Source organism: Sinohyriopsis cumingii, chromosome 4 (genome assembly GCF_028554795.1).
Source record: "Sinohyriopsis cumingii isolate HCF-2022 chromosome 4, ASM2855479v2, whole genome shotgun sequence".
Classification (NCBI taxonomy): domain Eukaryota; kingdom Metazoa; phylum Mollusca; class Bivalvia; order Unionida; family Unionidae; genus Sinohyriopsis; species Sinohyriopsis cumingii.
The window spans coordinates 88,588,025-88,613,632 of NC_142964.1; the positions used below are offsets into that span (position 1 = coordinate 88,588,025).

General features: G+C 40.9%; 1 protein-coding gene and 1 long non-coding RNA gene across 5 annotated transcripts in view; one reads left to right on the forward strand and one right to left on the reverse strand.

The window, feature by feature from the left end:
• LOC149801620 (major facilitator superfamily domain-containing protein 12-like) overlaps positions 1–6,393 on the reverse strand; it is a 78,860-nt gene extending 72,467 nt beyond the window's left edge. For 2 of the 3 annotated variants that reach the window (XM_089955890.1, XM_089955888.1), the window contains exon 1: positions 6,268–6,393. The gene's annotated coding sequence lies outside the window, so the exon portion shown is untranslated. Of the gene's footprint in view, positions 1–326; positions 353–6,267 lie in introns of all 3 variants that reach the window. The other variant, XM_089955889.1, reaches the window with a different exon arrangement.
• The window catches only part of LOC149801621 (uncharacterized), a 29,425-nt gene continuing 10,194 nt past the window's right edge, over positions 6,378–25,608 (forward strand). Inside the window, exon 1 of one of the 2 annotated variants that reach the window (XR_016420696.1) lies at positions 6,378–6,424. This is a non-coding gene — a long non-coding RNA (uncharacterized LOC149801621). Of the gene's footprint in view, positions 6,477–25,608 lie in introns of both variants that reach the window. The other variant, XR_016420697.1, reaches the window with a different exon arrangement.

The window sequence follows — 25,608 nt, forward strand, 5'->3', positions numbered from 1 at the left end:
GGGCATTTCATTCTGCACAACCCATTTTAGATTTTACAACAGATGACTGGTATGGATTAATGTTGTAGAACAAACAGTTACCCGCATTACTGTCAAGCAAAAATCCCTATTTTCCCAACCCAGTTTCCAATTATAAAGAAAAGGAAAAGCTGAAACAACCAGCTGTCCAAAATCAAAGGTGGAATGAGTACTGTGTTATGAATTTGTGTTAAGGTAAGCTGAAACACAAAACTAAAATGTATAAATGATGATCAGTTATGTGAATATACAGTATGGTGGTTATGTGACTTGTACAATTAAAGAGGTTGTCATTTCATATGATTTACCTCAGTTTGCTGCATCCCTGATATCTCTGAAAAACGATAACTCAAAATAAATCAAATATCAGTGGATATCTTGTTTAAATGTGATTTGGAAAAAGTGAGATTTGGTAAAACCTACGAAAAAGCAAAATCTACATCTAGTATTTTGGAGAAGAAACAGGGATATAAAATTTGCACTGTGGTAAGTGCTGTTCTGTGCACTATATATAGTAACGAGCACCTGGTAAACTCTAAGCACCTCATGAATTATAGAAGTTTTTATTAACCTTCATTTTATTTCAAGTTGGAAAAATCAGAAAATGAGCACATGCAAAAAACAACATAAAGACAATAATAGTAGTTTATAAAAGTGTACTAACATAGTAAACGAACAATGGCTGGTCACTACTGTGTGCAGTATTGTGAACTTGCCAATTTTGTCTTGACATTTGTTTATGCCTGCAAGTGTTGGGATACTGAAAATGCTACAAATTTTAAATGCATATAAATCTTGGGACAAAATTATTTTTTTTTTGTTCCAGGACTTAATCATTACAGTAAAGGACATTTTGAGGGGTCTGAGTACCATTTTTCATTGAGACTAATCAAATCAACGTAGGTATGATTTTTCCAAAACTGTCTATTTAGTGTTAAAAACAGACTATACATGTAAAAGAGCAGTAGCTCTCAAGTACTTGCGAAATAAATGTGGACTATGTCCAAAAATTGTAAAGGCACTGATCTATTCACAATGAAATTCGCACAAATATATTTTAACTTGACTGGTGTGCACAAATGTCAAGACAATTGGTACACACAGTGGATGACGCGGTGGTTCAAGGTCCAGGACCTGCAGTTTTTCCAGCTGGACCCAAGAGATAAACTTGTCAGAAAACCATTGGACCTTCCTCTTTTCCAAACACAAGGAAATTAAAAGTATTCCACTGCTGTCTAAGAGTTTCTTAAACAAAGTTTAAAATGTCAAGAAGTTAACATGCAAAAATTACATACAAGCAATGTTACTCGAAACCTACTTACAGTTTTGCTGTGATAGTCAGACTGGAACAATATGTGTGTATATAAAACCATGTGAGCCAGTGCTATTTTATGATGAATATCATGTTTAGAGAACACTGGAAAGCAAAGGCCGTGGGTCAAATATGATCCCGAAAAAATGTGATGTTCAACCTGTTGAAAGCTCATTAATTTAGCTGATATGGTCCAGCACCCAATACCATGGTACAATGAACTTGAGGATGGATTCAATTACCATGGTACAATGAACTTGAGGATGGATTTAATTACCATGGTACAATGAACTTGAAGATTGATTTAATTACCATGGTACAATGTACTTGAAGATTGATTTAATTACCATGGTACAATGAACTTAAAGATTGATTTAATTACCATGGTACAATGTACTTGAAGATTGATTTAATTACCATGGTACAATGAACTTAAAGATTGATTTAATTTTGGTTTAAGCAAAAAGCAAAGAACACTTAGCCCATGTAAGACAACAAATAGCAAATCTAGAGATAAAGATCAAAAGTTTGCTGTACCATGTGCCCCAATTGTTAAAGCTATGATTAAACTGAATAAAGAGCAGACGGATTGTATGTGATATCCATTCAATACTGCCTATTGTGCTACAAAAGCATGAAAACCATTTTCTGATTGGTAGATTCTAGAAGGTGATTCTGAATGTCCAGACTTTAGGACTACAGTTTTTATCAAGCATTCTAATTTGACTTTAGAATTATGCACCTAGAGTCCTGTGACAGTGAAAAGGCCCATTCAAGACTAAGGAACATTTGATTCATATCAACAAAGAAAGGAAACTGCATTGTTTAAAAACAGCTACTTTAATCATTCTCATACACGTAGGAATGCTTATGTATTGAATCTGATGTTCCTCACAACAGCTAAGGATGATAGGTCCAGGTCCTGTCACCCATCAACACTATTGTCAAGCCTTGTCTATTATTTGTATATACAGTAATCATGTACAGAAAATTCTGGATGAAAATTGTGTGTGTGTGTATGTGTTGTGGATTTTTAATGTAGCTTTAACAATTTTTCAGTCATATCGCTACAATGTCTGCAGTGTGACAGTTTTATAGCGATGTCTAGCACTGGGGCATCATGCTACATGCATGTAGCATGATGTCCCACCCAGTCACATTATCCTGACACCAAGCCGACCAGTCCTAACACTAACCTCTTAATGCTGAGCATCAAGCAAGGCAGCTGTTAGTACCATTTTTGTAAGTCTTTGGTATGACTCGGCCAGGGATCAAACCCATGGCCTCCCGCATCCGAGGTAGATGCTCTAACCACTAGGCCACCAGAGCGGTCTATGAAAATTGTAATACTCTAATTAATACATAAAGGCTTTGATGGATTTAATATGAACCTTTTTCAATGCCGTGATTTTTTTCTTCATATTTTTTGCTATATTACATTCATTATCTGTTCAAGAGCACTGTTAATACAATGAATAGAAATTTTTTCTTTGTGAGGAATATATTTATTCACAATGTTGATATTATAAGTGTGTGTGCTTGAATCTCTGGCGATTTAGCATATTTGAAGTTGTTCCTTTGTAAACTAATCAGATGTTGCAAAGTATACATTTTGCCTCAATTCTTTTACAAAATGCTGCCAAACAGCACTGTGGCAATCCAAAGTTAGCATGGACTGTTGAGTTTTAGGCATCACTAATCAGTAGGTACACAAATTATTGCTAATTTTCTATTTGCATAATATGTGAAAAAATATTGATTCAAACGGTCTACTAACTTACACTGGAATGGAGGCCTGGAAATCTTACGACTTTTTCTTCATTTTTCCAGCCCTCTTATACAATTTAATTTTGAGGGACAGGGGTTCCTGGGATTTTCAGGAAGAAAAAATCTCCAGCCCTGAAATAGCTTGAAAATACCCCTGTGCTCTGACTTTCAGGGGAAAAAGAACTTATTTCCATTACATTACCTGAAGAAAAATATAAATATCATCAATTAAAAGAATGAAAATATGCATATTCAAGTTCAAAAGAAACTCAAAGGCTGCTCCCTCTCCGAGTGAAATTTAAATGGAGGACTTCATACCCATAGTTGGTTGATGCATGCTTATGGTTGTTGTTGTTGTTGTTGGGTTTAACGCCATTTTTCAGCACATGATAGGCTATATATGGCGGCCAGTATTAATGGTGGAGGAAGAACCCGGGAAAACACCGGAAAGAACCACCGACCCACGAGAAGCTACTGGCATGCTTTCTCACATACCCACATTGGCTGAATCCGAGACTCGAACTGGCACAGACAGAGGTGAGATGGCAGTGATCTGTAAAGGAGAACGCTTTAGACCACTCGAACACTCGGGACCCCGCTTATGGTTGAAAAAAGTAATAACTTGAAAGAAAAAAATCATACAGAGTAAAAAAATTACCTCGGACTACTTCTATGACCCATTCTGACATAGGAACCAACCATACTATAAAAGAAAAAAGTCAACGATGAACAGAAAAATTTATCAGGAATAAAACAAGCCACAGATTATGGCTGTGCCTTCATGATGGGAACAGCAGCCAGAGACTGGGGATAAGGTGCAGAAAGAAGTGTTTATGGTTTGTTCCACACAGAATCACAAATTATATCAGTCTTTTTCTCATTTAATTTTCATGTCAGTGTCTCAAAATTACAGAATTCATTTTGTGCATTAATGATTTAAACAATTCATTCTGAGATACAGTACAGCACCATTTATTTGATACATGCTCTAAAAGACTGGTTTGTGCACAAGTAATCCACCATGTTCATCCCACGTTCAGGAAGAGTCCATTTTTAATAGTGCAAAGAAATCAAAGGGAGGCAAAAACATTATGTCCCAATGTAGCTGAATAGGAAAGCTGATCACTTCTTAATAAACAAATCAACTCTTCCGTGGGTAATGGTGGCACTGAAAAATTCAATGTAAACAGACCACCTCATTTTAACATTTATTTAATGATATGTGTTAGACTCAATGTCCATTTGTACGGTGCTGAAATACTTTGTGCATGAAACTAATTAGTTACATTTAGTATAATTTAATGACGCTAAGTTAAACCTGAAAATTCACTGACCTACAGATGCATACATCATTCGTGATGATGTGTGAAACAAACTAAAACAAATTAGAAGTTACTTACTTTATCCCTTTTAATAAAAGTTTTATAGTAATGACAGACAGGGTCCAGTGTCAGAACATGTCATAAGTATAATCTGAGGTAATTTTTTCACTTGGTATGATTTTTTTCCTTCAAGTTATATTTTTTAAACATTAAGCTCTCGCCAGCCACTTGTGATCGAACGCAATAGACCTCTTTACAAATGAAAACAGAAGTCCAAACATATAACAATAAAAAAAACCAGTCTTACCAACGAAAGTAAAACTATCGGTCACTAGATACAGAACTGGGTGGTCCCAACCTGTAAGTTACAGGTTGGGACCACCCAGTCCTGTATCTAATAACCGATACTCTTAATTTCGTTGATAACTACTGAACCAACAGTATTTAGTAATGCAACACTTACCAAGCTGCAGTAGAGTACACGGCTATTGGACAATTTGGCCCAAGAAAATAAGACAAATCGGCCCAATTTTATAATACAACTGACAATAGTTTTAACAAGTATTTATTTTTAACATGTATTTTGACAATTCTTATATAATATGTTTTTAACGTATAGTTCAAAATCCTTGCATTAGGCAACTTAATTATTCATTCTCATTTTAATTAGTTTGTAAAAGAGAATAGGTTGAGAATAAAATCTGAAACATTTGGTGAACTAGATAAATGTTTTCCGAAGTTATAATGGTTAGGAGCTTTCTGATATCTTAAGGAAAACCGTCCCAAAGACAAATATTACTGTGGACGTCTGATAAAAAGAAGTATAGTAGAGATGGACGTGATGCTTTGGGAGTTACGTAGACAATAATGAGATGCATCATATCTCCTGTGGAAGAAGGTCGATTTTGTTAGGCACTTACCCACTTGGTCTCAAAACCTTAATTTTCAAGCAAAATACATACGTTACAAGAGATCTTCTCGTATTTGAACGTATTTGTTATGATTTACAAATAAAATGATATCGGGAAAATGGTTGCAAATTGCATAATTAGGTATTTTGCGATAATTTCACTGAAGCCTAAAATCAAATATATTAGTATAATATCTCATGTACAGTGTTCCTACTCTTAGAAAAATGTAAACGTATTCTGTAGAATATTATCTGCTAAGTATTATTATTTGATAAATAAATATAGATAATTTGACCTGACGACTTAAACTGAGAATGTCATTGTGCAGATACATATATTTTTTTAGCATAAAAAAATATATGTATTTAAGTATTTTAATTAGAAAGCGCAATATATGTTAGTTTGTGTTCTCTCTCTCTCTCACACACACACACACACACACATACATATATATATATATATATATATATATATATATATATATATATATATATATATATATATGTGTGTGTGTGTGTGTGTGTGTGTGTATCTCTTACATAGTATCTACTTGCTGTTTGAAGAAAAATATCTTTATACAACTATCGCAAAGTTGGGCCGAATTGTCTTTCGAGTTGGGCCGCATTGTCTTTTAAGTTGGGCCGAATTGTCTTATTTTCGGTCCAAGTTGGGCCGAATTGTCTTGGGCCGAATTGCCTTTGGGCCGAATTGTCTATAAGTCTAGTACATATACATACATACATACAATCATACATACATACATACATACATACATACATACTTGTGTCAACATACATGTCGGCAAAAAAAAACGTGTCAACATATATATGTCTGCAAAAGAAATGTTGTGATTTTAAAACCTTGATGTTTAAATTTAATGCGAAAAACGAACTGAAAAAATATTATTATACTCAACCTTGTTAATTTGCCTACTTACGTGCAAAAACAACATCAATATGTCGAATATCAGCAAACTGAATCCACGACGTTTTCTGTATCATGCGCTTCTCGGTACGCTCATGTGATATTGTTTAGACATGTGATTAATCTTGATCGGTTCCCAGGGGGCGCTCTCACGAACGTCTGAGAAAGTGGTGGGTGTAATGTTAAGTTGTTTACATTTGCAACATGCACTGTGGAGAGAATGTTGGTATACCTATATGTTACTTTCATGTATTGTGGCCGAAATTTCTTTGGATAGTGTACATGTGGAAATTGTACATGATCTAAGCTAGGGGTCTCAAACTCAAACCACCCTGAGGCACAGGGGCTCGTATCGTTCCTTAAAATTGACTTTCGACATCGTAGCTAACATGTACTGTAGTTATTATATAGTACATGTATGACAGGTCAGTTTTAAGCAACGATGTGAGTCCCTGTGGGTGAGGGTGAATGTTCTTGCAAAAATGTTGGGACTGATTAAATACTATTTAAAAGGCGATTCGGGGGTAATAATAAGTACGTAGAGGTTCTCGTTATGAAATACGAGCACTCTGAAATCTTCGTACGTAGAGTAACGAATCTATCGTCTCCATATTGAAATCCTGAGCGACAGATCCCGAACGAATAAAAACATCATTCCGGTGACCGAAATTTGTATAATTATATGCCATATTGTAAACACTGAATTTGATGACGTAAAACACAACCGGTCTCTCTACACAACCCAAGACTCTCCAAGAACACTCCAATATTACATACATTCGCACCAAAGTTCTCAAAAACGTACTAAGAAGGGGGAAAAAAAGCAAACACACATACGGACATTGTTACTATCAATCATTAACAGTATCGGTTCATGTCACTATTTCCAATAACCTACGGAAACTCTTATGCATCAAATCTCTTTAATTTTATACTATTTTTTTTAACATTTTCCTCATTAAATGGCAATGCACCATATTTCTCTCATTTATTTAGTTATAAACTGTTTATATACAAATTTTCATTTTAAATCATACATCAAATTTTTTGACAGACGTTTAGAATATATGACCAATCAGTGTTACAAGCTCCACGGGAGTGATTTCCCTTATTTTAAGTAGCCGTGAAAGAAAGTCGTTCTGTAATTCCTTTGATTTTACATCAATGTCATGCTTGATATATCAGATGTAATTTATCTAAACTGTCTTAATATATATGTCATTTAATGATTGGTACAGTCACATTGACAATTAATTATCAACAATAACTAACAAACCACCAAGTCGTTTAATTCAAATACACTTAAATCATCCCATATGTTCCATTGAAAGTTTATCTAATGATGTCACATCAGTTAAAGATAATCTAATATTCACGTGTTAAAGACAAAAAAAAATTGACCGTTTTGCTTTCACTTTAATTTGTATTATAATTTTGTAACAGATTTTATCTTGATGAGAACCCATAATGTTCTAGAGTGGAGAATTCCACCGAGTCGTATTATTTCCAGAAAATGCTGATTGTGACCTAGGTCAAGTAGAGGGCTCTATAATCTTGTTTACATGAGAAATTAGTCATTCATGCTTTCACACCTTTAGTCGGGTGGATGGGGTGATATGTAGCCAGATGACGGATTTGAAAAATAAAATTTATTCCTTATCCTAAGACGTATTTAATAAATAAATAGAATTAGTTGTGTTCTACATGTTACATTCTTTATGTCAATGTATGAATTACTCAGTCTCAATAGCGAATCGAGAGGACATGCCAAAAATCTGACCCAAATTAGAGACTGATTAAATGAAGAAATACAAACGATAGTAGTGAATAGGGATACCGTAGGGACTATAGGGCATACCATTAAAAACACCCTTGGGTCAATGTAGGGACAGTATAAATTTAACATGGGAAAAATGGCTGGGTCAATATAGGGACAATGTAAATTGAACATGGGAAAAATAGCTGGGTCAGTATGGGGACAATGTAAATTGAACATGGGAATAGAGTGTGGGTCTGTCTAGGGACAAGGGGAATTGAACATGGGAAAAAAATCTTGGGCAAGTTTAGCCTCAAGGGAAATGGAACAGGGTCGGGACCCTATTTTAATATGGTCCCGACCTGATTGGTCTCTATTTTTTTTGTTTTTTTTTAAAAATAAAAATAAAAAAAAAATGGAGTAGGCAATTGAAAGAGTATCTCTTTTCGAGAGATTGGAGTGGCCCTGGAAAGGGCCTTTGGGTTTCTTCTTCTTCTTCTTCTAACTCCTTAACTTCTTTATCCATCCCCTTATTTTTTCCATCATTCCTTTCTTCTTCTTCTTTTCTGTTTCTGGTATCCAGTCCGGGTGACCCATGGCTCAGAACTTCTGTTGGATTTTCATCCAGTTAGCGTTTAGTTTCTCTAGTTCTTCCCTTTTCTTTCTATTTTCTTCTTCTTTTCTATCTTTTGCCCACCTGTCCTTTATTTTCTCCACTTCTTCATCTATCACCTTTCTCATCTTTTCTTCCCCTTTTTTCAATTGTTCAACACTCCTTGTGACAAAGGGCCACTCTGACCTTTTTTCTATCTCTTCCAAGAACCTTCTTACTTCTTTTACCTTCTCCATTGCCTCTTTTAATGTCCCCACTCTGACATAAGGGGGGTTTATTAGCCCTCTCAATCTCTTCACTTCTTCTTCAATTAATCCCTCTATCATCTCCCTGGCTAATTTTAGTTCGTTCACGTAGTGCACACTTGTTCTTAACCTCCAATCTCTTTCAATCCTTTCAACTCCATATTCACCATCCACCATCCAAAAATAAACATGCCTTAAATCATTAAACAGTTGGGACACTTCCATCTTTTTTTTTTTATTCCTTAGAATGGTGCGAACGAACAACTTTGTGGGTTCATATAGTTAAAGTGCGGACGTGAAGGAAAACATCCCCCTACTTTTCTCATTTCATATAATATACTATCCACATAAGTGAAGCAGCAATAAACAAACCCCAAATCTACTATCCACACACGCAAAGCATTAAAATTAAACCCAAACCTACTATTCACACAAACGTACGTGAGCGCTTACAAATAAACAGACACACACACACACACACACACACACACACAAAAGAAAAAAAAGAGTCAGTGTTTATATTCACACTACTCTACATGCACACATTGGCAAATCGATTACTATTTCTTTTCTAGAGTATTGGGTAGCCCTGAAAAGGGCTGTTTGTTTTTTGAACTCCATGACATCTGGTTAATGATGGCTCCTTCCAGGCCTGGCACCACACACACATCTTCTTCCCCAGTCTCATTTCACTCTTTTTGGGGGGAGAGCAGAGGCGGGATAAGTGGCTTCAGAATCCCAATCTTCTGTCTCTGGGATTCTGAAATTTCCTCTCTCCTTTCTTCCTCTTCTTTGTTTCTTCTCTCCTCCTCTTCTTTGTTTCTTCTCTCCTCCTCTTTCATTCTTCCCTCTTCTACTATGGCCTCTGCAGCCAGCTCATTCACTATACGCCTGGCATATTCCAGGAGTACATGAAGTTCAAGCAGTTTTGCTAGTCTGGTGTTCATTCTCTTGATCAATCAACAACGGTAGCTAGACTGCCGAGCGATTTTCAATTTATAGTGAAAGCGCGGACGTGAAGGAAAACATCCCCCTAAGACCAAAGTTATATTACCTAGATCATGACCAAACAACGCGCGGACCTAAAAGAAACACTCACTCACTTTTTTACTACCCATTACTAATTTAAAAATTTTCATTAATCACTTCAATATACTATTCACATACGCATTGTAATCAAATCAAACCCCAAATCTACTCTCCACGCACGTCAAACAGCAAAAATAATTTGATCATTATCTACTATCCACACAAACACATACAATCACACCAGAAAAGAGTTAGTGTTTATATTCACACTACTCTACATACACACATTGGCAAATCGATTGTTATTTCTTTTCTAGAGTATTGGGTAGCCCTGAAAAGGGCTGTTTTTTTTTGCTTGTGTGAAGTTGAAGCTAGGGCGATCTTTTAGTTTCTAAGAATGCGACGTCCTCTGATGATAGACTTTCTGACAATAGGTCTGCTTCTTCGGAAAGAGAAGAAGAACTCTTTGGTGTCGATACGACAATCGACAAAGCCTCTGTCAGGTTCAGGTTCCTGCTGCTGCTGTTGTTGCTGTTGCTGCTCTCTCTGCTGTTTCTGAAGTCTGTACTTCTCTGTCCATTCTTCTTTCTCCCTGTTCACTTCTTCTCTGAAGAGCTGTTCTATAGGTCTTCAGTGACTTTTAACATTCTCACATTCTCTATCTCTTCTGGCTTCGGTATCAGACTGTGTCTGACCCTATGCAAATTCACATAGGCTTTGTTTAGCTTAGCTAGTTTGGAGCACATCTTCGTAGGAGGATGAGTCGACAATGGATGGTTAGACTGGAGGCTACCCCGGCTTTAAAGTCAAAGCGCGGACGTGAAGGAAAACATCCCTCCACGGTTTTCGAGCCGCAACGTTCAGTGAGTGTCATGAGAGGGATAGTAAGAAGTCAAAGAGCATGAATCAAAATTCTTATAGCCAAACAAGCCACAAAGGCATTTTTTCTTCAAAACAACATTTTTTTATTCAAAATCACTTAATACTAACAAACAACTCTAACATTTTTAACAATAATCCAACAATATAACATCAAACATTTTTTTCAACTAACACATTATTTTGGACAGGGCTGACAATGTTGTGAATGAAATTGTGATTTCCACTGTTGGAAGTCATTAGGCCGTTGATGGACACTACGTTTCCTAGCTTGAGACAAAAGATAAGCATAATGGTCACAAAACCATCGATCTACTTTCACATCGTTTCTAGAAGAAGAACGAGGATCAAAATGAATCACTAAATGTTCTAAGGAATAGCCCAGTCTGCGATGATGCAGAAAATACACACAATATTGTCCACACACCAAGGAATCTGTGCCTTGTAATTTCACATTATTGAATCGGGTGGTCTGAGCATTTCTTCTCATAATGTCAATGATATCTTCTTCCAAAGGGGGCAATCCGTACGAATCAAAATATTCCACACATCCTTCTTGAGGAAAGTAGACGGCTACCCAGTGGGTTCCTGGGAGATGACTGTCGTCCGTGTTGATCACATAAGCTAGATGGTCTTGAGGTTTGCGATGAGGGAGTTCATCTTTAGCACAGACAACAGGATTGCAAGAAGCCGTATACGAACTGTGGTTCAAAAGGTAATAAAGTTCCCAGGTATCCATTTTTTGTGTGGTTTTTTTCTTCTTCACAGGTAATAATAAGTCATCAATTTCGATCCTGACTTTTTGCATGAAAATGTCTGACAAATAACCGTTTCTTCGTTTCGTCTCCCCACTCTGATTCAGGAGAGCTTCAATATGATGGATCTCTTGCGTGGTTAATGGTGGACAAGAATGTTCACGCAAGTCTTTATACCACTGATGCAACATGACTTCGTCCGAGATGAGACTCCAAGCTTCGTCCAGATACTCGTCCAATTTTTCTTCTTGACCCAGCATCAGGCATTTATCGTGTTGAATTTGACTGGGATGATCGTTTTGACATCCATAGCAATCTTTTTTGATCAATTCCATCATTTTTTCGACCAAGTGTTTGGCAAAACAGGAGACTAAATGCACTTCTTGTTCTGGCCATCGGGATTTCATCATGACAACTTATTCTTCCACAGTCTCCTCACATTCCATGTCTAAAGTTTCTCCACTAGGTAAAGAGGGATAACAGTCTTCCATAGCTTCTAATAGTCTAGAATGACTTCTCTCAAACTGTTGATTTCTATGGTATTATCGAATTCTGCATACAGGATGACGTTCATTGTCTTGTCCAGTGGTTCTGCAAACTGAAGTTCCACACAAATCTGGCCAGATTTTATAGGGTGGAAATGTCCCTCGTCGCTGCCTTGGTCTGGAGTGAAATCAAAAGCCCACAAAGCATAGCCTCCTGCGTAATCTTCGTACGTAATGCCATGACTGGTGTTGATCTCTAGCTGGCTGGTGGCTTCGTACAGGGACAAGTACGATCTCAAGTAATTCATCTTCGTGTCACTAAAGTCAGGTTCAAAAGGTTTGGTACACAAGGTCTTGCCATAGCGGCTGACTTCGATTTTCTTCACCTTAAAGTGTTGAAAGTTGAAAGGATTTTCAGTGAAGGCTCCGTTGAAGGCTGAATTCAGGACCATACCAAGGATTAAACGCTTGGGTAACTGTCCTTGAAACAGATGATCTTCGATCATGGAATGATGGTTAGCGGGAATAGTGAACGTTTTCACTTCCACGCGTCATATCGGATACTTGGCGGTCGTTCTGCTCAACGTGTTACTGATGTCATTTCCCACTTTAGGTAACACTTCCGCGCGTCGTACGTAGAGTTTGACGTCCTCGATTTTGCTTTTGGCAGCACAATCAGCCAACAAATGGAAAGAGGCACTGCTGCGATTCAGTCTCAAGCGGACATTTACACCGTTCAGCAAATATTTCTCTTGCAACCACATGTCCAAATGCAAACGATCCATCAGTTCTAAACTCTTTCCATCTTTGATATTGTTTCGTCTTTCCACAAAGCTGTCATTGTCTTTACTTATTGTGTCAAACTCCTTCGCTTCGTCAGGTTCCCATAACACACAGGCATTGAGATGAGTATTCTTGGCATCTATTCCGTACGTCAAGAGATTTTCCAGGTAGGCACGGTAAGGGTAAGTATCCATGCTGCTGCTGACCAGTTTGTTATTCAAGTACAAATCCACTGAACTGAACAAGGAACGCATGAAATTGTTGACGGGAGCTATATTCTCAGTGTTTTCTACTCCACCGTCATCCTTATCTAGAACTTTGACTTTCAAGTACAAGTAACTGCTATTCAGATCGATGTGATCTTCGGGCTGTCCCTTGATTTCAAACTCGATGGGAGCGGAATCTGTCAAAGAGGAGACAGGGTGAAATTCCACCCATTGGGATTCTTGCATGGTCATCATAGTAGGTGGCATGTCAAACAGATCCAGTTCTGACTTGGAACAAGTGCATGACTCTCGGTGCATCATTTTTTCTGTTTCTCAATAATCAAAAACATCTAAGTCTCGAACGGTTCTTCTTTTCTTCGTCTTTCTAGCTTTAGAAGTGTGAAGTCTGGTGAAAGGGTGTTTTCTTCGTCGTCTCTTTCTGCCTTGTCCTTGCTGAATGCTTGACTCGGTAGCGTGCAGGGCATTTATAGGTGTTTCTCGTCGGCCTCAAATGTCTTTACCCGTTTGCAACAAGACATTTTTACCTGCCCTCAAGAAGGCTTCTTTCGGGTTTTGTTTGTCGATGATGACATTTTGGAGAAATTCTTTGCCTTGCGTCAGTGCGGCATCTTTCAAGGCATGCAATCCACGTGTCACCATCGGTTTCAAGACCGGAGCCACCGAACGAAAGGCTGATTTCAACATATCTCCTAAACCGTGTCCTCGCTGTCGAGCAACCCCTCGGTACACTGGGTACATGACTTACGCGTCGCTAGAGAACCGTTTTCGAAAATGGAGTTTCAATGTGACTTTTCCTTTGGTGAATGGAATATTTTGTCCCAAATCTCCTTTTATAGCAGTGTTGACCGTGTCCAAATACGACTTGCTGACAGGCAGATAGTGAGGATGTACAAATTCGCGGTAAACGTGGTAAGTGTTTCCACCTTCCTCGTCAGCGTTTGTGGAAGAATTCACTTTGAAAGGAATGACACACAGTAACAGTACGGAGGTGTGTCCCACCACGTTGTACTCCACCACATTGGAGTACACAAAGATCAAATTCAGTCCCTGGTTCAGTTCTACTGGGAAACGAAAATACCTCGCAAAATGCCTGTTGTTGTCAATGTCTGCTTTCTCAATCTTTCTGGTCTTTTTATCCGTGACCATATTGAGGTCTCCACCCAAAATGTCATACAATTCAGGGCAAAATTTAATACATATACTTTTTTCCTCACTTTCAAATTTAATGAGTAGAAGATGAGACAGTTTGTGGTACTCAATGGTGACACGTTTTTTTAGTCCGGTCAGAACATTGTCAAATGTTGCATAGAATTTGTCAGCAATTGCCTCCACCAGATGTTGACCACTAAAATAATGGCCTGAGTTAATTTTAAAGTGATAAACGTAAAAAGGAGAAGTGTCACTGCTGCTGCGGGGTAATGGGTCCTTCACAAGAAATGATTTATGTTGATTAGTGGTCATCATGGTTTGCTGCACTGTTTGGTCCAGAATTTCGACGTCAAAAGTGTTTTGAGTTTCAGTGATGTTTTTGATTTGTGTTGGGTACATCATTTCTACCAAAGCCACTTCCCAATGGGCTTCTTGATCTAATGGGATGGCCTGAGGTAATTTGGCCGTGTAACAGCACAACGTGTTGTGGGAAAACACCTCCATGGAACTGTCACTGGGTAAGGTTAAGTAAAATTGATTTTGGTGACTCATAATTCCAGAGTTCTGTGGCTGTCCGAGGGGTTACTGGACGTCAGAGGCGTGTCTCCGCCCAAAATGGGGGTTGTTATTTTTGTTGGAGTGGTGACTGGCACTGGACACGAGGTTCCGGTTGTTCCCGTTCGAGGTGAATTTCAGGGAGGGATTGGGAAGCAGGTAACCGATGCAGCTGCTCAATAAAATGGTCCACAATTGTTTGTCTCCTTGTTGCAAACTCAAATTGGCAATGGCTGCCCCGATGACACAATACAACACGAAGATTTAGCAGAAAAAGACGATTTGCATTTTAGGCACACGTTCTCCGCACCACACCAACAAGGGTTGTTTTTGTAAATCTTGCAGAGAAGAACTAGGTGAAGGAGTGGTCTACGTAGCTGCGTCTGTGTGAAAGGGCATGATGGTCACTTCTTTTTATAGTCGATGACTTGCGAAGCGTCGATCCAAGAATCAAAACTGGGTGGATATCCTTTCCAACGTACTTTGACTTCTTTGACACGTCGTTTGCCCACTTTACGGGTTCTGCGTTCGAGAATGCTTTCGATGTCGTACACGTCGTCTTCTTTTTTGGTGACACGTTGTAACTCGGGCAAATAAAACGTTCCTTTGAGCACTTCTCCGTTCATGTCTTCCAATTTATAGACGACAGGATGACGGCCATGCTCTCGTCCAGTGACACGAGATAATTCGGTCGTCCAGTTAGATAAGTAACCTTTGTCGAAAGTGCGTTTGGTTTTGCCAATGCGTACCCAATCTCCTACGACCAACACTCCACTTTTCTTGGGGACAGCCCTCGTCGGGGACGTACCAAACAGGCGCTCAAACACCAGCACTTCATTCTCGGGAGTCACCTCTTGCGGGGCACGTCCGATGCTTCGATGGTAAGATTGGTTGTACGCTTGCACCAGGTGCGGTAAGATGTCGATGTTCTTCAGAGTGTGGTGATGCGTAAAATGTTTCCACATGCGTTCTTTCAAAGTGCGTTGAAAACGTTCCACGATGCTGACTTTGGTTTCGGGATTCTCGGTGGTAAAAAAATGAATGTCACGTTTCTTTAATTCTTTTTGGAAAGCTTGGTTCAGAAATTCGGTACCTTTGTCCGTTTGCCATCGAAGAGGGTGACGACCACTTTGTTTCAACACCCGTTGCAGGGCTCGCACTAACTCGCTGATCGATTTGGAAGTCAAGGGCACGACCCAGGCAAATTTGGAAAAGACGTCGATGACACAAAACAAATATTTGTAGCCACGATTGTAGTTGGCCAAATGAGAGACATCGGCTAAATCGGCTTGCCATTGATGATCGATGCCTTCCACTCGGGTGCGACTTCTGGCAAACTTGCGTCGAATGGGTTTGTGTAAAGTGTAGGTAGCTTGTTCTTGTAACCATCGTTGCACTTGAGGTGAACGGAGACTTTTCAGTCGAGTTTTGGCAGCACGATACAATTTTTGAACTCCTGCGTAACCTGCAGGATGGGAGGGATCGTAGTAAATGCTGGCTAACACCTACTCCATTTTTTTTTGGTGTGTTAATAAGTCACCCACTCTTCGGTGATGCTACTTTGGGTGGGACGAAAGGGTGGTTTAGAAACGGATTTACGTGTCCGATGGGCTACGGGAGAAGAAGTCGAAGGTAGTGGTGGAGGTGGAGGTGGCAATGGAATGGCTTTGGTCTTCTTTTCTTTTTTCACTTCTGGTTTCCCTTCTTTCTTTTTCACTTCTGTCGAAGGAGAAGTGGACATCATCTTTTTAACCCAAGCTTTCATTTCTTCTCGTTGGGGTGTGGGGGACGGGGTCAACAAGGATGCTGCAATCTTACTTGAAATGGGAGCTGCTGACGGTGTTTGAAACACTTCTCGCATCTCTTCTTACTCAGGTCTTCGTGGGGTAGCATCTCTGGTGACCCCTGGGGATGGTAGTAGTGGTGGTGGTAGTGATGATGGTGCTGGACTTTTCATCAAGGTCTTAAAATCTTTCAGAGTGGGTAGAGCTGTTTCGTCTAAAGCTTTCTGGTGAAAGAGTTGCATTAGTTGACCGTACTTTTGCGATTTTTCTGTTTCGGACAAATCTTGGCGATCCATCAAGGACTGCAATTCGTGTTGTAACTGGGACATCTCGCTCAAATTGGGATTGGGAGGTAAATGCGGGGTACGTTGTTCTTGCCAACGATGGTATTCAATCCATCGTTTATAAGGCACTAAAGCTAGTTTTCGTCCTTCCATGGGGTTCTCAGGGGTCGATTCTGAGATCTTGGGACTTCAGAGGGCCTTTTTATCTTGCTCCCATCAATCCTCCCAACATGGTTCCCAAGACTCCTTTCAGCAATGGACCTAACAAGAGGGGTAAAATGCCTCCACGTTGGACCAGCATCTTCTTCTTTTGACGAATGGGAATTTTCTTTTGAACCATTTGGCGAAGAACGTGACGATGTTTGCCTAAGCATTGTTTCTGGTGTTTGGACAAAGGGATCGTGCCTTTCAAGACGTTCAAACAACATTCGCACACGGTATCGATGACCTCTTTGGAGGCTGATTGAATGAGTTTTTTTCGTAGGGTTGGAGAAGCTTTGGACAGGACGGATAACATGTCCCCATGTTTGACTAAACGAGGAGGCAGTCCTTTCCTTTTCTTTCCTTGGGGTTGTTTAGAAGAGGGATGTTTTCTGGAGGGTGACATCTTTGAGTCTTCAGCACCAAAAACACTGATACCCCTACTTAGTCACGGGCCTTTTTTATACTGGAACGCGTCGCCACTGGTTGTCTTTACGGCGTATCAACTTCAGGACAGGCATGACACGTCGTGCAGGGGTGCGTAACGGACTAAATCGAGCCAGTTCTTGCTTGGGCAAATCCAGTAAACTTTGTAACATGCCCAATCTCTCTTGAACTTTGATTTTGGGAGAAGGTACTTTGTGAGCAGCGGCCACTGCCGCTAAATTGGAGGGACCTGCCACAGGGAAAGTTCTTGGGGTCATCAACGGAGATGTTCTTGGTGTGATCAACGTCTCCAAGTACTCTAAAGTTCGTGGTGACATCAACGGGGAAGTGAATGAACCTGAGGCTACCGGAGACGCGGTCACCGCCTTTGCAGGTCGTAGTTTGCGAGTGTAAGGTTGCGTCCTGGCCGAAGTGCCTCTCTTGCGACTAGTTTTCTTCTGTGGGCTTTTCTCTTTCTGGGGACTTTTTCTCTGTTTCTTTTTCTGGGGGCTTCTTTTCTTTTTCAGGGGTGGTGTCTGGTAAGAGGAGGGTCTCGCCACTGGAGAAGTTCTGCAGACACGGGTCTCCTTGGGGACTTGGTCTTGACACCGTGGCTCTTTTTCTTCTTGGAGCTTCGTTTGACTTTTTTCTTGGGGAGAACTTTGGGGGCATTAGGATCCCATCTTAAGAGAGAGCGAATGATGACCCCTCCTAGAGTACCGCTCCCTCCAGGTTTCAAAATGATTTGTTTTTTGGTTTGAGTGTCGATGCGGGGATCGGCCAGTTGGGTCAAAGCGACTTTGTTTCGATCGAAAAAGCGTTTGTTTTGATGAGGAATCTGAATGATCCCTTGGAGTAATTGACGTGCTGTCACCGTGAACCATCGTAAGACTTCTTTGAGACTAGCTTCTAAGCCACGAGTTCGTGTTTGTGGATTTTTTTCTCGACTGATGCCATATAAGGCACGAATCAATTTGACGGGAAGATGCGACTGAAGGGACGTCATGTTCAAACTGTGTGAGACAGACGAAAAGTGTCTGAGGTTTTTATAGATTTTTTTGTTGAGTGAAGTTAAGTCGAGGACGGAGACGTGTACAGGACAGGCCCTCCGTCTTGGCCCCAGTGGTGAAACAAGTGGGTACGAAATCGCAAATCATCGGGGGTCGTAGGTTTCAAATCGACGAGTAAATAGGCGTGTGGAGTTTGAGTGGCATCGTCGTACGCCTGAGTCAGCCAAGGCGTTCCTAACTGTTTGGCTAAGACTGGCACTTGCGATTTATCTCGAGGGCTTTTAAACAAGACCACATAATGCGCATTGAGACTGATGGTGCGATGGGCTTTACTTTGTTGAAACAAATTTTGAGTGATGTAAACGACACTGGCATTACGATGATGCCCTTTGCGCGTGAACCACAGTTTAATTTCTTCTTCGTCTTCTCCTAACATGTCGAAAATGACCAAATGGGTTTGACGGGAGTCAGAGACGTCGTCTTCTTTGGGAATGCCTTCCACAACACGATGGAATCGCCTTGACTTTCTCGCAAGACGCTGTACGCCGATTGCCACTCTTTGTAACACCACACGATGCGTTGAGGTGGTCGATCGATCAAATGATGTTTATGTTCGATCAAACGTTTGACGAATTCGGTTTTGCCTGAACCGCTAGGTCCAGCAATGAGCATGTTAAAGGGATGGCGAAGATACAAAGGCTCCCAACTGACACGATCTAAGTGTTCGTCGATGACTTTGACAGTAGAGGAAGAGGGAGCAGAGACAGCCATAGTGTTAGGAATGTCACTTGTGACACGAAAACAAACAAGACGAGAGTTTATATACTTTTTTCAGGACACGTTTATTGAATGTTTCAAATATGAACAACACGAAAGACAAAAATACATAAAAGCCAAATAGTTATGTACAGGAATAAAAAACACATCAAAACGATCAAAGTGGAATATAAACAAGTCTCTGTACAACATGTTTTGGGTAACCAAGATGTCCTAGGGACAGTGTGTAATGTTCTTACAGTCTCTACATGAGGTATTGTCACACAAGTGTCCTCCCGGAATGACCTTTCAGGAATGTCCATGACAGTCCTGTCCTGAAGCGAGTGGTTGTTCTCGGTGACGGGTTCTTCTGGCACTGTCACAAACACAGGTTGAAAAGTAACTTTTTTCCTTGAACAACTCTTGGGTCCAAGCCTCAAAACCCCCCTTTTTCCAGTCACGAACATCTGTCCAGTGGGGGTGTAAGTCACAAGCTACACACACATCGTCATACACGTCTTCGGTAGCTAAAAGTTGACGAATCTTTTTTTCCCGTTGAGGTCGAGAAGTATCCAGATGAAAACGCAAGGCTTTGAGCAAAAGGAGTCTTTCGTGACCATTTAAGGCCATTGGGGTGGTAAGTACTGTTCGTAAAGAGTCCACAAGGAATCGGCTGGTAAACGAAATCCCAGAAAATAAGTCGCTAAGACACACACCACTTGTCGACCCAAATTGAATGGATACAGTTCTTGTAATAATTGATGGTAATGATCCACGGTTTGAATGTGGTCATTGAGTTCCTTCCAAGGAATCTGTTCAATAACTTGTGACATAAGCCGTGGCATGGATTCCTGATTTTATAGTCTCTTTATTTCGGAAGCAATAAAGGTACTTTCTAACTAGACATCTTCGTTCTCCAGTAGGGAATCTAAATCTTGCATACTGTAACCTACACTTCAGAGTTTGTTTAGATGTTTCGTCTTCCGCTAAGCAGATTCCACGTAAAATATGTTGGTAATCCTTTAACTCGTCTTCCTCAATACGTTGCACTAGGTGAATCTCGAAGTAACCAAAATTACGAACGTTTAGTTCATTCACTAACTGAAAGTGTTCAACAAGGTCTGACCACTGAAACAATATCTGACGAATCAGTCCTCTTATACCATTCAGGTACCAATGGTTAAAGATCTGGTGACGTAACGGATGCAGTTGTTCATTACGTTTGACTTGTATTTTGACCAGCTCTTGGTAAATGCGTTCTCTCAACTCCACAGGCAAAGCACGAATGTTCTCTTGTAAAGTATCCATGAATAGGTCATACTAAATCCTCTTTCTGACACAAGAAATGTACCGTTTGCACAGACATGGTTTTACTTCAGTGTCGAATTTAAATCGTTTAGTCACTAATTTACACATTACAATTCGTTCAGAAGTTTCCTCTTTCACTAAGTTGACATTGTGTAAAAGATGTTGGTAATTCGTTACCTCTTCCTCTGGAATTCGATGCAGTAAGTTTACAATGTAGTAAATAGAATCATCAATAGCAAACCAATCCTTTTTAAAACTAGGGGGTCGTTGATCAATGTCTGTCCAATGGAACACTTTCAACTGAATCAGTCCTTGTATAGCATTCAGGTACCAGTGGTTCAAACACCGGTGACGTAACGGATGCAATTGTTCTTTACGTTTGACTTGTATTTTGACCAGCTCTCGGTAAATGCGTTCTCTCAACTCCACAGGCAAAGCACGAATGTTCTCTTGTAAAGTATCCAAGAATAGGTCAGTCCATACAATTCACAATCTTCTCCTAGAGCAAAAGTAATCCACATAGTGAGTAATTTCTGGCCACTGCCATTCAGGGTAACGTCCAAGAATCTCAGTGAACTCTTTTGATGTAAACGGTCTAGAGTGATATAACAGGACGAATGCACACTTGACCCAGAGAAATCTAACACACTGATTGACTTTTTTCACTTTCCTCTTGTGAATTTCTCGGCACAAAAGTTCTACAGTGACCCATTGAGATTTCACTCTGGCAAACCCCTGCCAAACTTCCTTGTAAATCTTCTCTTGCAGTTCTTTAGGTAATGATTCAATATCGTTTTTGAAATGAAATTTAAATACTGGTCTCGGTGATGTCCAACATTTGATTCCTAATCAATCTGGTTTCTTCTTCTTCAACGACATGGTAAGTTACTTCAATGTTTCGGTCCCACTAAGGGTAAGTAATGACAATTCGGTGACCATCGAGCATGTTCTACGTAGGCCGAATCTTGCGGTTCCCAATGGTGAAGTGACACACCGCAACTGAAGCACTTGACTTTATCCCCTTCGCCCAAGTAGAAAAATCCGGCTCTGGCTAATTCTTCGGGGGTCGGTCCTCCCAGATACTTAGGCCATTTTCCTTTGAACGATTGAAGACGATTTTCAAAGTCGCAGTATTCCGACAAATGTACAGGGAACGAATATTCGTCTTTCACAGGTTGGTTTCGATGAGGGCAGGGTGACATGGACAGGAGTTTGCTCAGGGCTGGATGACATCCGTAGGGGGATAGAGGTGAAGGTGGACATTCACCTTTAAAACGAAACCCAGTAAAGTGTCCAAGAGGACGAGCGGCATCGCTTTCGCATCCCTCAGGTTTGACACGCACAGCATCACTTTCCATGATAGGGGTAGTGAGAACAAAGTTCCCATGATGCTTTACGGCATCGCTAAGGTCACAGCGTATAGCATCGTTCCCATCGCAAGGCTCACAATCGCATTCCACTTCAGAAGCCCCAAACTTGAATTGTGCCTGTCTGAACTTGTTTTGTGTTTCTCTGAAAGTATTCATCTTGTTCGCTTGGTCTTGGTAGTCACAATGAACTATCGATCTTGCCTAGGGTTCCTTTTTATATACAGACCAATACCGACGTGTCCATACGGTAAGGTGAAATGATTGGAAAGTCGCACTCGCTTCTTGTACACGATTTGATAGACTTTTTCCAAGGGTCGACTGACGATGTGGTGAGTGGGTAAACGTACAATCTTGTTGGGCTGATAGGTGAGCACTTTAAAGTGTTCATCTTCTCTAGACTGCAAGGCTTCTTTCAATACCCCAAAATTGACCACACGACTGGTACGATAATTCAATCCTTTCACTTTACTCGTCGTGTGCACTTCTCCTTTTTTGTCCCGGTATTTGTAACCGTAATTTTTGGGACCACCACTGACGAAACTTAGAATCTTGTCGTCGGGGTGCTCGTCTGTTCAGGCTCCTAAACGGTCTCCTTCGATGTCAGGGTGATGTTGATTCGGGTGATGTAAATGCAACTGTTCGTGTCAAAGTACAGGACGCGTTCCCCTAACAGTTCTAAAGCTTCGTACAATTTTAAGCGAGCATGAGCTGTCACGTAAGCCGCAATGATGACATTTCCAAAAGGGTCGTCTTGTACAAAGTCCAGATCTTCTTCGTAATTCACTAAGATCAAATTTTCGCGAACGACGTCCACGTGTTTGATGAATTTGGTTTTTTCTTGAATCATCTGGAAGTAGCGGGAAGGTTCGCTCAAATATTCCGTCTTGGGTAAACACGGGCGTTGTGCCATTTTGCCCCACAAGCAGTTTAACATCACTTTGGCAAACGATCGCCTGCCTTCGTTTTTCTCGATGTGATCTAAAGTGATGCCTTCTTGTGCCCAGTATTTCTCTTTGAATGTATTTTGGTCTTCGGGAGTGCGACACCAAGAAGGATAGCCGCTGGCTTCTTGCTTCAGTTTCAAAAAGGCATCCACGTAGTCTGCGAAAATGCCTTTCTGCGTGGGGTCACCCTTGTGGTATTGTTGTGTCTTGGGAAAGTGACAAATTTCGTACATTTCTAACAGTTGGTATCCCATGTCCAAAGCTTTGAACAATTCTACGCTGACCCACGTCCCCGTCAAGGCCCGTTCTTCCTGGGGGTGATGACAAGGTTGATCTTGGTTGCACGTTTCGGCACAAGTACGACACAAAGGAAACATCAGTTTGCCTTGGCAATGGTGAGGTAAGACGGGATGGTACAAGTCCGTGGGAGGCAAAACTTTGCACTTGATCAAGCCTTCGTATTGTCGAATGTTTTTCAGGTCGATGTGTTCGGTGAACAATTGTGGGTCCCCTGCAGGAAAGCGACAATATTTGCACACGTAGGGATACAGCGAATACACGTCCAAGTATTTGATTTCTTCTCCTTTCTCTTCGTCGGCTTGGTACAGCAAACAGGTGGCATTAGTCCCTCCTCCGTACAAACTATCCCTCGGGTTCAGGGGGTCCATGAACTGGTAACTTTCCACGAGGCGTTTAAACTCGAGATCGGTTTTCAAACGGTGATCGTATTCGTGTTCCCACATTTCCACCACTTGGTATCCTTCCTGTTCTAACTTTAGGCGTCGCTGACAAGTGGCCTGGTACAAGTCTTCCATGGTCCGTTGTAAAAACTGATTTTTAGTGCCACGGTCAGGGTAACAGGCAGGACATCCGTGAAATAAGCAACCGTTAAACTCGTACACGATCTTGGGGTTTTCTAAGTCCCAGCCATCAACCGAATGCGTTCCGATGGTCTTTTCTCCTCCTCCGTTTCGGGCATGCTGAATCCATTTGTCTTCCTTGTCGCACAAGTAATGTAACCAGCGTAGGGCTTTGACCGAGTATTGACGTTTGACATAGTTGGTCGTTTGAGGACTGATGACAGCCACGGTGTTTTCAGGCATGACTCGTTGGCGGTACACTAAGGAACACGCTTTGGCAATGGTGCAAGCTTCTTTCAAAGGATCGACTCCTCCGTGTTTCATGATCAGTTCTCGAAATTTTCCACAGCAACGTCGTAAAATGTCCACGTCTGAACGACAATACTTTAGCATTTCTTCCTGAAAGTCGAAAGGGTCTGAGGCGTGAGCCTGGTACCAAGCGTAGCAAGCTTCTCGTTGTTCGGTACGCATGTTGTCAGGGTCGTAATAGTGAGCCTCAGGCAAATGGGATAGAACGGCGTGTTGATTGGCTTGCGTATTGAAAAAGTGTGGAAAGTACCCTTTAGCCATTTCTGTCATTCCAAACGTTTTAGGCATTCGACTCAAAGGCATGGCCAAGTAACTCATCGAATCTTTAAACTGTACTTGTCCCACTTGCATGAAAATGATTTTGGCTCCGTTCAAAGTGACTTTAGGACGTTCGGTGCCATGTTCCGTATAGTATCTGAGAAGAAACTGTCCATTGTATCCGGAGAAATTGTGAGCCATCACCGTGGCATGGCAATGACAATCTCCGTAACGTTCGATGTCCTCTTGACTCCACGTCTTGTCGATGGGGTCTAAGACCCATCGAGCGAAATCGGCTGGCGTGTTCGGACCCGAAAGATTTGTTCACGCCCTCCAGGAATCTTACTGCAGTAAGGGCAATGACTCACGATAGGTTCTTGAATGCACTTTTCGCACTCTCGATGAGCCACGCAGAAATTAGGAATGTGAATACCAGTCTCTTGCATGCATTCGAAATCGAAAAAGATAAAATTGCCTTTCTTCTTGTGTCCATCCTCTTTCTCTGGTTGGTATTTTTGCACGTAGCAATGGTGTTCCAAGTCCACGATGTGATGACAAATGTGACATTTTTTCTTTCCTAAACATACGTGTGCCTTGGCACTATTGGTACATATGCCTTGTCCACACGTAGGGCACAATCTCGGCAGTTGACAAACGCATTTCTTCAGTGAACCTTGTGTTTTCAAATGCTGTTGGTAACAGGCAGGGCTGACAAACGTGCGCAGACAGGTGAAGCAATGCACTGGTTCTTGTCCTTCGCTCAGACAGGGTGGAGAGGCCAAACATCCTCAGCATTTCGATCCACAATGCTTGTGTTGCTCTCGATTGTTATAGCCATAGTCACATTTCTCACAATAATAACCGTATCCCAGGAATCCGGTGATACTGGTAATGGTATCAAAATGGTCATCGTGATGATAGACGTGAATGTATTTTCCATCCTTAAAGTCTTTCCCTCGAAACAACAGAGGCCCACGCATTTCTTGAGGGTGCACTTTCAAGGTGTAGCGTGGAGCTAGGACATCTTGTAATTTTTGCATTTCAGGAATGCCACAGGGTGTGTCTTTGGGCAAGTCGGCTTGTTGCAACAGGAGTTCTGCTGCACTTCGTTGTTTGGCTCGATCCGATTTTCGAATATTCTCCCAGGCTCTTTTCCATTCTACCGTGTCGTTTTTGTTGGCATAGGTTCGTCCCACCACAATAGCCCTGGCTAAACACATCTGGTCTTGAGGGTTGTGAATTTGGACGAGGCTTCGCTTAATGCTACGAAGGTCGTTCACCAGTAACATCTTTTTGCGTCCAGTCCCTTGAGGAGGAAACACGTGGGTCATAAACAGTGTGGCTTTTCCGTCGGTGATGTCAAACTGG